The 13,283-nt window shown below is 44.6% G+C and overlaps 1 protein-coding gene across 1 annotated transcript in view; it reads right to left on the reverse strand.

Moving 5' to 3' along the window:
- The window catches only part of LOC116891119 (1-phosphatidylinositol 4,5-bisphosphate phosphodiesterase epsilon-1), a 204,360-nt gene that overhangs the window by 189,867 nt on the left and 1,210 nt on the right, over positions 1-13,283 (reverse strand). The gene's annotated exons all lie outside the window — the stretch shown is intronic.

Here is a 13,283-nt window from a genome sequence, read left to right on the forward strand (position 1 = left end):
CTCCTCAGAGCCCCTTGTCTCAGTCTCCCATGAGGGATGAAGGCTGGATGCTATTTGCAGTGCCTGCTGTAGAGTGGCTGTTGTGTATGTGTTTATAAAATAAATCTTAGTTGCTACGGGCAACACAAGGCGGCTAGGCAATCATCGGATTCTCTCAAATGACAATGGTCCGCGCGTCAAGGAAAGCCACACATTAAGAAGAACAAAGATTAGCTAGCCCTTCACCTTTACTTAGAGGGGGCCAAAGGGAATCGACACTGAAAAGGCCTCCTGTACCTATTGCTAAACGCAAAATGCCTCTTCTCTTTTAAAAGGGAGAGAGATACCAGTCTGCTGGCAGAGATGGAATTAGAATACCCTGGCACTGTGCCCACCAGCCTTGGAGTCTGTAATTTCAACCAACTGTTGGCTTGAGTTATTTGAACTCGTTTTATTCTTAGCTGTTTTGCATGTGTGAGGTATAGTGTGTCTTAGTGGGTGTCCACATGCACATTCGTGTGTGTGTGTGTGTGTGTGTGTGTGTGTGTGTGTGTGTGTGTGTGTGTGTGTGTGTGTGTGTGTGTGTGTGTGTGTGTGTGTGTGTGTGTGTGTGTGTGTGTGTGCATGGGTAGAGGAAGTGACTCTGGAAGAATACTATGCTTGATTGTGGGTCATTTCAGCTGATTTCTTGAATCTTTGATTAGCAGAGTAGAAAAGTACTGTGGTTGTTCATCTCAAACAGGGATCTGATCAAGGGAGCTCTGAGCGTCTTCTCGGGATCAAGACCTATTATTCAGGTGCCTGCCTGGTCAAATGGCTGCTGCCTCTGCCCTTGCCGTGGACCACATGGTAGGCAGCCATGATGAGAAGAAGCACTCCCATCCCACTGAGGGCCAAGCCCAGCCTTGCTGTGTACTGTATCACCTTACTCCGTCTCAGGTTGCCTTTCATATGGTAAAGATGACAAGCGCTGAATCCATGACATCAGACAGTAATAAGGCACCGAGGCGAAAACTCATGAAAGCAGCGGGATGGGGATAAGTGCACACTAAGCTAGACTTGTACACCATGGCTGCTGTAAGTGCCTCAGGGAGTTCTTGGGTGTAGTGAGACGTTTATCCACTGGTTTTTATTCTGGGCTTTTAGAAATCTCTAGTGACAACTCTTCTAAAAACTACCATCTGCCCCTCTGCTGTTTTTCTCCTTTCCTTTTTTTGTAGTTTCAAAACAAACCAGCTATTTTAAAGTATGTGTGAGTAGATCACTATTATTCATAGAAGAGATTCCAGGGCTTTTGTGTAGAAAAAGAGTCCATGTGTGGATGCTCTGGCCAGCTCTGTCTCATTCTCTCTTTCTCCTGGACAGCCCATGGGACAAAGGAAGCTCTCATGTCTGCACTATGGAAAAGAGCTGGGGGTCTGGCGCAGGGGAACAGTGTGGGGACAGTCGGGAGAACTGAGAGGATCAAACTGGCTCGTCTGTTCTTGCCTTGGCTCTTCTGCTCACTAAGCAGCTGTGTGACCTTGGATAGGTGACTTAAGTGTGTTGGACCACCTCGTCTTCCCATGTGACACAAGGGGGCTAGACAATTCCCCTGGGAGGACCATTAGCAAGCTCAGTGTACCCTTTCACGAGTGCTCGGAAAGGCAAATTAAGGACAAGAGAAATACCATTTTCCTATTTACTAAAGTGAACATTTCGAGACCACAGTACTTGGAGTTTCTATGTTCTGCATTACTGCACTGCATGGCAAAGAGGAGCCCCTGCTGCCGACTGGGGAAGGCCTCTTACTGTGCCCTTCTGTGTGAAAGAGGTCTCGGAAAACTTGCTAGGAATCTTTTATCTTTCCATTTACTACTAGTTTTGAGTCTCAACTCCGTTAGGCTCCCTGGAACATACAGGAAAATGGGGATACCTACACAGTGCGGTCTTGAGTTTCTATAAGATCGGTGACCAGGCAGCTGATGGCCTGACCTGATGTCTGGCAGGCAACAGATGCTGTCATTGCTGCTATGTGACTCAGGAGACAGTGCCTGACTGTGCATCCGGCTCGTGTTCTGTGCCACAGAAGAGAAGGCTCATTTTGTTCTCCACTCTGGGAGTTCTCAGGGACCACTACTCATCTGGAGCCTAGCCCTTCCAGTCTCCTAAGTGGTCCTGCCTCTTAGCTAAGGCAACTCCAGGCAAGGACCCTATACAAACATCAACTGTCATAAACTAACAGAGAGAGAGAGAGAGAGAGAGAGAGAGAGAGAGAGAGAGAGAGAGAGAGAGATACACAGGCATGCACATACACACACACACAGAGAGAGAGAGAGAGAGAGAGAGAGAGCACACACACACACACACAGAGAGAGAGAGAGAGAGAGAGAGAGAGAGAGAGAGAGAGAGAGAGAGAGATACATGGGCATGCACACACACACAGAGAGAGAGAGAGAGAGAGAGAGAGAGGTACACAGGCATGCACACACACACAGAGAGAGAGAGAGAGAGAGAGAGAGAGAGAGAGAGAGAGAGAGAGAGAGAGAGAGAGAGAGAGAGAGAGAGAGAGAGAGAGATACATGGGCATGCACACAGAGAGAGAGAGACGTACACACAGACATACACACAGACATGTACACACATACATACATGAGCACACACAGAGACACACACACACACACACACACACACAAACACACAGAGATCACTTCCACCCAGTGACTAAAAGTCACACAATGCCTCTCAGGTGGACTTCTGGACTGGAGAGCCAGCCTCTTCTAGTTCCCCCACCCAGAACAGCGAGCAACGACCTCCATACTTCATCATCCTGGTCTACACATTCAGGGGGTTCAGCTCTCAGGCACTTGTGTCAGTCGCTACCATCACCTCGGAATATTCTCCTGTGACAGCAGCTCGTCACCTTATTTCCAAACAACTCCCCCTCCCAGGAGAGGCCTCAGGTGGTTGTTTTCAAATGCCCTTTAGCTCCTAGAAGGGCTTTTCTCCCCTTCCTTAGGCTCCTCCTGTGATTCACGGTTGTTTGCCGGTAGCTCAGGCTTGGCCCTGACTAGAATGGTAGGTCTTCCTACTCAATATCAAAGCTGTCTCTTCTCAACTATTTCTCCGAATTCCTTCTCAATACCAGGTTCTGTCTCTGTTCCCACTCTACAACCTAATAAGGACTGAAATCTGGTCTCAGTAGTTATTTGATTCTCCCCCCCACACCCCCCAACTTTAAAAATAATTTCAGAGACCCATAGAACTGAGGGACAAAAAGTATGTCGTGGAGTCCTCGTTTCATTCATGAGAAAATACTCCAGTGAGCCATGAGCTGCTCACGCAGGGTGGGTGAGCAGGCAACAGGCGCCCAGCGTTGCTTCTTCTGTGTCATTTGTCCCAGACCCCATTTCATCACCAGGTCAAGGCCATGTTCCCAGGCCGTCCATGGTGAGTTCTGAGAGCCTGGCAATGTGACAGAAATAGCTCCCTGTGGGGTCCCAACGTCAAGGGTTCACTCTTTTCTCTCATTTCTAGGGGGTCTTGATTTTTCATTAGCATATATTAATTATACAAATAATGAGTTTCGTTATGACATTTTCATAAACGTATAATAATGTACTTATCCATACTTACCCTTCGTTCCTCTCTCTTGTCTCCCTTCCACTACCCCCCGACCCCGGTCACAAAACAGCAACCAATATCCACTTTCTCTTCCTAACCACTCCCCCCTTTGCTTTCTTGTTGGATTTTTGTTGTTGTTTTGTGACCCAGTGAGTTTCCTCACAGTTGCTTACAGATGTGTGAGTTGGGGCTTATTTACAGGAGCACAGCAAGTTTCCGGTGGCTACAACACTGGAGGGAACGTCCCTTCCTTCCCCAGCAAACATTAACTGCCAATAGATCCTACTCCCATCCATCACCACTGCTGAGTCTGCGAGTAGAGGAGCCAGCGTGTCTTGCCTGGAAGACAGTGTTCTATGCTGCTCTTCCTCTAATGCTGTTTCTGCCCCCAATGTTCCCCAAGCCTTGGAGCAGGTGATTTCGATATTCATTTAGGGCTAAGTATTTGCCAGTCGCTTATTCTTACGCGTGAGCTTTTCTCTTTCTGGTCACTATGGTTAAGTCACAATCTCTAGGTGCTTTCTTCTGAGCCTCTAATTCCACAGGGGAAGCCTCTCATGAGACACATTGCACACCTTCCCCAGCTAGCATGACTCATCCTTGCCCCCAGACCATTTTCACGTACACCCATCTCCCCAGTAGCCTGTATATGGCTTGAGAAAAGAGCATATACAACAAACACGCTGCAAGGTGTTAGTGGCCTTGAACACCTCTCCTGCCTGCAGGAGTCCAAACAATGAGCACCTGACTCCTGGGGAAGGGGAATTATCCAAGCAGCAATCAGAAGCTCTAGCACTAAAGGCTTCATCACCTTAGACCAAATGGTTCAAGAAGCTGGAGAAAAGCTTCTTACTCAAGGAAACCCAGGTATCAGAAGTAACCAGATGAGCACATGCAAGCCCCCTCCTCTTGATTCTTTCATCATTTGAGGTCCTAGTTTGTGGAAGGAGCGCCCTTGAAACATGCCCACCCTCCTGTCTTAGCGGATCCCCCAGGATCCTGACTGCAATATGAGGTATAGGGTGGGGAGACTGTAATCCTGACAGACATAAGAGGGAGGCGGGACTTGGTCACTCCAGAGTTTGACTTCTCTTGGAACTGCCCTGGGTCTCACATTATCTCACATACTTCAACAAACTAACCTCAGATTTAGGTCCTTTATGACCTCCCTTTACCTGGGACTAAACAATGAAGTGCAAAGGTCGGCGACATGCTGAGACCACAGAAGCAGACAGAGGCTGTGCTGAGATTTACGCTGAGTATTTGAACCTGGGTCAGGACAATCTTTTTATAACGTTTTACATAGTCTGCTTAGAGTGGTCCAGGACATATACATTTTCTTTCTGACCACTCAAATACTCACCATATTAAGTGGATCATCAGGAGGTCTAGTGTGGAACCCCTCCCCAAACTCCCAGGGGAATGACTTTTAGTTCTCTTTATGGTCTAAGACCCACTAGGTCCTACCCACCATAGAGGCTTGAATGTGTGCTAATTTCACTATTTTTCATGTTCTTGTCAGATTTTTATTTGACTTTGCATAATTTAATAATGATGCAGATTGTCTAATCATTCGTATAACTCAATATTTTATGACAGTCATAAAAACAAGTACTTTTGATCATTTACTATCTGCAAATGTTTTATTAATTTTCCTGATGATTCCACCAAACAGATAACAATTTGGAAGGATACAAAGAATATCCTAAAAAGGAAACTGAGATGTATTAACCTAGTAGGAGACAAAACACAGTCTAAAGTGTGAGCACTTAGCTCTGAATTAGCCTACCTCGGCTGGATTCCTAACTCACTGGTCCTCCAAGCCTCAGTGTGTGGATAAAACAGAGTTGCCCAGAAGACAACTCAAATGAGCCAATGTGTCCAACAGAATGAGCTCAGAATTAGCACTCGGTCATGCTGGTGACTTTGGGTACACACTGTCAGGAGAAAGCAGCTCGCTCCGGGCTCCAGTCAGCTCCAGTGTCTAATGTCAGGGCCACACTCCTGCTTTTCATATAATCCTGAAGCCAGCAGAGTTTTTCTCCCTCTTTTAAAGTTGAGGAATTAGGCTCAGCAATACAGAGCAGCTTCTTCAGGACCCTGCAGCTGTTAAATGTCAAAGCTGGGCTTTGAGCCAAGTGGGCCTTGAGCTATACCTGATTTCCCGCCTTCCCGCCTGCACTGCTTGTGCGAATCTGTTCGTTTCTGTTAGTTCCTTCCAACTGCATGACAAACTCCGTAGAATAGAGCAAGGACATTTCCACTTCCCCTGAATCTCTTGGATGGCTAGGCCATACATGCATATCCTGACTCAGTGATGGCAAGGCAACTCCATGTTGTATTTAGGGATTGGAGTGTTTGTTTGTTTGAGGCAAAGTCTCATGTGGTTCAAGATGGTCTCCGACTTGCCACACAGCCAAAGCCGGCACTGGACTCCTGATATCCTGCCTTTACCTCCCAGATGCTGGAATCAGAGCTGCGACTGCTGTACTAGGTAATTCGCTTGGGTAGCCTGGAACTCAATCTCTCCTTAGAGAGCCTGGAGCAGCATCAATTATGATGATTGAGAAACCAGGACAGAAGAAATACAGGAAGGGTAATTTCAAGTCATGTGTGACTGTAATCCCAGCTACACAGGAAACCAAGGCAGGAGGACTAAGAATGCCAGGATTTATATATAAAGTAGGATATAAAATCTGGAGTTCCTTTAAGTACCCCAGCAGAAATGACATGCTCAATAAAGGGGGTGATGAAACAAGAGGCTAACTGATAAATACTGAAGCTAAGTGAAGGGTTCCATTTTTTTCTGTATTTTTATGCTTGAAACGCTATACAGCAATGACTGTCTATTTAAAAGGAGCAGAGCTGGGCATGTCAGCACAAGCCTGTAATCCCAGCACTTGGGAGGTCAAGGATGCAGGATCAGGAGTTCAAAACCACACTTGACTACACAGTTTGAAGAGGACTGTAGTCATCTTGGGCTACATGAGGTCTTGGCTCAAAACAAAACACATGGTGCTTGCCAAGCAATGCTCTGCTTTGTTCTGTGCCTCCTGCACTTTCAATCCAGTTTAATGTCCTGGTGGCATAAGGCTGTCATCCTCCTAAGTCTCCAGGTGAGAGCTGAATACCTGTTGGGCCATTCCCGACCAATCTATCTGCTCCAAACTGACCGAAGTCCTTCCATCAAGCAGGCCCACTGTCTGCTGTCTGGTACTGGCCACTACTGTCTCCCAACCACTTAAGGCTGAGAAACCCACTGTCAGGTGTTTTTTATTTCTCTTCAAGCTTCTAAGGACATAATATGCTTTCCTGGGAGACTATATCAAAGGTTATTTGAAGAACTAAAGGAAAAGTATCCCGGAGCTCCTCTTTTCCTACTTCAAGTGCAAGTGAACCCTTCCCTGACATGTCAAACCCACTTAGCTTCACTCTGATTGATAAGAATCAATCAGCAATATCTTTGATCCTCTGTTTCATCATCAAAGGAAGATTAATTGTCTAGATCTTTTCAATTATCTTCTCTTTCTTTAATGGGTTTTGGTGGGTAGGAATAAAACCAACGCCTTGTGCACATAGATAGGTTCTTTATAATTGAGCCCTCCTCCCCACAGTCTTAGAAAAGACACTTTCTTTTATAGCAACTATAGTAATTGCACTTAAAATGCCACAAAGCACCCTTTATACTATAGTTCCCAGCAGCTTGATTGATGGGAAAATTAGATCCACTCAATCACAGAGTCAGTTACTCTTTAACAAACATGTGCTTCCAGGTTTCTCCTGTTGCTGAGATGGTACCTCCTTCCAACGGTAAATTACAAACCTCTGTGGTATGCCTTTCTCGACAATACACTATTTCATGCCCAGGGCATCCTGTAGTGAAGGTCAAGTAGGGTCCATGCGTGCTTTATCCTTGTCATACATCAACAGCACAGTCAAAACCGAGAAGTAAGTGGAAGGCGATGGAACCCAGAAACTTGAGCTTTGGAATACTGCCCTGGACTCCTTAGCTTGGAGAACCCTGAGGACACAGGGAATGAAGGTGCTCACAGCAACCCAAGAAGGAAGCAATGATACAATGGCACCAGAAAAGGTGCATCGTATCACCTGAATGATATGTATCCCCAGAACACATGGGGATTTCCTCACCCTTCCTCCTGGCAGTTTCCCAAGTCCAGACCTGCTTTTTAGACAGACAGCATACCCAGTGACCCCAGCCTAATGGCAGAGGAAGTGGGGCTCACAGACACATTAGTCTTGGTGGGTGATTCTTCTGCAGAAGTAGAAGAAACATGAGGCTGCAGAGTCCAACACACTGGTGGGTTCCAACTGCACCCATCCCTTACTTACTTGGCATCAAACATGGCTCTTACTGATAAAGAGAGGAGATGCTGCTGGATCAGAAGTTTTCATATATTTACATGTTTATAATATATATCTATATATATTATAATATATATTATACAACATATTACACAATATGTATAATATACAATAATATACAAAATATACAATATCTCATAATATATTACAATATATGATACAATATATTACAACATAAAATATATATTCAACTAGTATGATCTTAGGGTTAATCCTTTGACTTTCCCCCATCTTCTATTGCTTCTCCCTCTTCTATACATCCCTACTCCTGGAACACAAGTGCCCAGTGCCACTTACTATTTCTTGTCATGAACTGCAGTAACCAAGGAGCCCACAGGAAGGACCCCAGAAGATGCTGGGTAGACACAAGATGCACCTGCCTGAAAGGGACAGTCACCATTCTATGATCTTCCAGGCAGAACCAGCAAGGCCTCTGCCAGCAGGAATCCAAACCAGTCACCCTCTAAGACAGTGGTTCTCAACCTGTCATGACTCTTTTACAGGGGTCACCTAAGACCATCCTGCCTATCAGATATTTACATTATGATTCATAACAGTAGCAAAATTATGGAGTAGCAACAAAAATAGTTTTATGGTTGGGGAAGGGGATCACCACAACAAGAATTATCATTAGGAAGGTTAAGAACCACTGCTCTAAAAGGAGCCAGTTTGGGAGTAAGGGAGAGAGAAAAGATGCTTTGACCAGCCAAAGCCAAAATGTTGTGTGCTTATCAGCAATCTGGCTCATGTTGTAGTAAGCCAAGAAAAGTTACTGGTAACAAAGTTTTGAATATTAGTCTAACTGCATTTAGCTAAGAGTCCACATCTTAGCTAAAACGTGTAGTTAATTTAGTCAGAACTATACTGAAATTTCAGTTAAGAGGAGGGTTGAAATGTCCTTTCTTCCCTTTAGGCACTGAGAGCAACAGACCTAAAGTACATCACTCCTGGTCTACCTGTGTAGCTCCCAAAGGCTGCTAACCTTTGCTAGATGTTCTAAGTGTGAACTGGGGTTAGATGAGGTCGGGCTCAAAAAGGCTCAGGCTCAAATAACGCCCCAGGCTGGCCCAGGACTTCCTCCTTCCCTCTACGTGTCCAAGCCTAGATGTCTTTTTCCTCCAAAGAGATCCAGGGCTTCTCACCCTGCAGGTGTCCTCCATGACATGACTTCCTCCAACAAGCCTATGCCTGGATTGGGTTAGAAGCACTTCCTGTGAAGTGACAGCTTGTGAACTTCTGCAGGGGCAACCAACAAGGCACACTCCAGTGGTTCTCAGCTCAGGGTGGTTTTCCCAGCAGAAGACCCCAAAATGGAGACATTTTTGGTTGTTACATCTATGGGTGGTGGGGACACCGGTCTCATGGACTAAGTGCAGGCTGGGATACTGCTATATGTCCTACAATGCATAGGACTGCCCCCACCCCACCCCCAACAAGGAATTATTTCCCTCAAAAAGTCACATGTGCTGAAGTTGAGACATCGCGCTCTGGAGAATGGGAAATGCATAAACAATTACACTAGAGCGCGATGTCTCAACTCCATTCTCAGAGCGGCTCTCTCATTCATATTTATAACCCCAATGCGTTTTTTTTTCCAGGAGCTCGAAAAGTATCTGTTAAATGACTGAGTGACCCTTGGGAGTGCTAGTCACAGCTCCTGTTTACTCTTGCTTGTTTTTGACTGCACTGAGATTTTTGTCCTGAACAGCACAAAATCTAAACTTACCGACTCCTTGTAGGCCCCTTCCTAACTATCCCTGCTATATACAACAGGTCACAAGTGTGTGAGAGAACTACATACAGGACAGCAGAACACAGAGCGCCTGGGCTGCAGAGTTAAGATAGAGTAGAAATGACCAGAAGGCGGTCTGGGACAAGCGGGAGCAGGGCCTGGCTACCAGGCAATAGAGCGGTGGGCCTGACTACACAGGGTTCAAATGCTGAGATCTTCCTACTCTACCATGTTCTGTTTGTTAACTTACATGACAGGGACGCCCACTTCTGAGGCCACTGCAGTCCGCTCCCCTTTTGTAGCCTTGAATGATGAATAACTTCTCAAACCACCGACTACTGGCCATTCACTTCTCTGTGCTTCTGCTACTCAGTACACATGAGTTATAATAAGCTTGTTTCACATTATAGGAAGGGGCTGGAAATGCTCGGCAATTTCAAGAATGAAATGTTCTCGAAGTCATCCAACATGGTGAAATATGGGGCTTGGGAATTCAGAACCACCGCTATCTAAAATATATGACTCCATCTATTATATTTTGCACACATGCTCTAATTTATGCCCAGAGAAAAGGAGCCAGACACTTTTTTAACTCAGCAACTATGGTCAAAGGGATGGCTGGAACTGTGAAGGTAAAAATCAGTTGCTTTCTTACCAACAGTCCCACGAATTCTTTCTGGGATTCCTGTATAACTCTTGGATAAAGGCCAACCTGTCCTTGTGATTTATTCAAATCCAGTCTGTCAGCTAGGTCTAGAACATTCTGTACATCTATTGCAACTTGATCGGGTATCTCTGCTTCTAAAGGAGATTTGAGGGTGACATTCCTTGTGACATAGTCTGCAGAAAAAGGGCAAAGATTTGTGGTGCCTGCTGGCTCCTTTTTACAACCTCCAACGTGTGTTCTCTATCTACATAAGGATTGGGACCGGTTCCTCCAGGTCCATTCCTCTAAAAGACCCCGTAAGTGTTTGTTCTGCTCCAATATCAATGCCTCAAGGGTTGCTCCTTAAACTAATTTTTCAGGGGCTTCCTACTTGGATTTTTATAGGCTAAAGTGTTTATTTCTTTTCAAAATGCTTCTTTCTCGTGAACCATCTCCGCCTTGAGCTGCAGCTATAAATGGCAATTCTTCCAGCTAATAATCCTACTTCCAGAGTCAAAAGGGTTCAATAAAGTAAGACACATAGGGGTTGCCCATGAGACTTGGAACAGAGCAAAGAGATGAGTTTTCTACTGGGCAAAAGGTAGGAAAAGCATCTAGTTCTTCATCAGAAACCCCTCAAGAATTTTCAAATGTCATCATACTTTCTGCTTCTCGTAGGTGTGTGGCACTAACTTTTTAGTTGGGCAGATGGCTGAAATCTGCCGATGCTTTTGTAATTACTCTTTCACCAGGTACACAGTATTTGGGGTTTCTGTTCTTGGCGCAGGTTGCTAACCCGGCATTCGGCATGCCATTAAATCACAATGGTTCATACACAAGATACCCTGCACCTTCCATGACGCTGCTCTTGCTTTTGCTCTGTAAAAGCATTAGCACAGGAAATGATCATTTGCCCTAATTCAGCCTGGGGAGTTGTTTTGCAGATCTATAAGTGAGTAAACACCCTCATTATTACTAATTGGCCTAATTTTCTAACACAGCCAGCCTGATTCTAGTTTCATGCTCAATCTCATTATCCTTGTCAGGTGGCCCATAACCCCTCTCTACTGGCACATTTTCATTAACGTTTGACTATCTCTACCGACTGCCTATTTCCTGCTAGCATTTGTCTAATGTTGAGTACCCACTGCTCTAGTATCTATTTCATGACCCTGTCTTCTTATGCTTCTTTGTCATCTGCCTCAAGAAAGTCTTCAATTTCTGAGAAACTCAAATGACTTCTCCCTGTCCCTCTTCTCTGGGTCTCACTAGGACATTCAAATTCTACAAGTCTCATGGAGGCTATGGACAAAAAGTCTGTCTGTCTATCTATCTATCTATCTATCTATCTATCTACCTACCTACCTACCTACCTACCTATCTATCATCCATCTATCTATCTATCTATCTATCTATCTATCTATCTATCTATCTCTATCTATCTATCTATCTATCTATCTATCTATCTATCTATCTCTTACCTATGTATCATTTTTTTTCCCATCCCTTTGAGGCAAAGGCCAGGCAGCTGATGTTTTAACCAACTCTGCCATGTTGCTGACACAAACTAAAGGTAGACAAATACCTTTCAAAAGTGCTGTCTATGTCTTTACAAAAATTCTCTCAAGCACTGTCCCATGGAAGCCATTCTTCATGGTTCCGTGTTTTCTAATTGGATTATTTTGCAGTCCAGGGTCTGCCTTACTACTTCACTAGAAATAAAACAAACGGACCCTTTACCAACAAAGCTTTAGGAAGGAAAAGAGAAAAACAAGGGCAGTCATCCTTGGATGTTCCTGGCAACTGTTCTTTTTACCTGGACACTTTCCCCTCCTCTAGAAGGAGAGCTAAGGAAGAAGGAGATAGAATGAGGATGTGGCAACACTCCGGGACCTTTATGTTTTGTTTTTGACTTCTAAAAATAATTGAGAACTAAAGATATTTCTAAGATGTTATCAGTCTGATGGCAAGCAAAGCCAAACATCAGGATTTACCACTCACTTCCATGCCCAAAGCATGTCTTTATAACGTTTAGTTAGGAAAAGCATTTTCAGATTATACTCTCAAATAATAAAGAAGAATGGACATATCAAAATTAAGTTCCCATGTTTTCATTTTTGGAATAATTTTCTTTCCTCAACGATTAAAGCCATCTTCACAGATTAAGACGTAAATCTACCACATCCCCAGACATCCCACCAAACTCCCCAAACTGTCCCCAGCAGCCTCTCCACTAAATAAAAATACTCACCATGGTTAAAATGCTTAAGTAATGCAAAATTCAAGAGAGTGCATGACTTCTTGGGTACTCATGGGAAAAAAAGGGGGGGGGGGATTACGTGAACCAAAAAGGGCTCATCAAACAAAAACAGTAAAAAGAAAACGGATGTACAGACAGTCTCCCACAGCCAGAGCTGGAATTGATCCTCTACATTTAACGAGAACATCCACTTATTTTTTAAAAAATTAACATGGACAAGAACGCCTACCTCCTACTGCCTGACATTGGACCACGGACGATCACTCCCACCATGTCCTCCCCCATACTCAATGGACTGAGAGCTGACAAATGCCCCCTTCCCACAGGACTTTAGACACAAGCTTGTGTCAGAAAAATGAACACAATCTCTAGAGTTATTTCTTTGGGGTTGTTTCCCTTCTTCTAGGGCTGCAGAAAGGAGTGCTTAACTGATAATTTTAATCCTAACAACCATAAAACACACACTCTCACGGAAAGTCGTGGACGTTTGCAGATGGACTCCCGCGAGCCGATCCGAGAGTAGACTTCATAACTCAAATTCTTTACACACAGCACTTTGCAACGAAATTAGCCAAATACAGAGAAACAAAACAGTTTTCAAGTTTTATACTAGGGTTATTTTTAACTTCTGATTTTTTTTTTAAACAGAAAAGAAACAGCATTTGGGATGGAGTTGGTGC

The sequence above is a fragment of the Rattus rattus genome, chromosome 2 (genome assembly GCF_011064425.1).
Source record: "Rattus rattus isolate New Zealand chromosome 2, Rrattus_CSIRO_v1, whole genome shotgun sequence".
Classification (NCBI taxonomy): domain Eukaryota; kingdom Metazoa; phylum Chordata; class Mammalia; order Rodentia; family Muridae; genus Rattus; species Rattus rattus.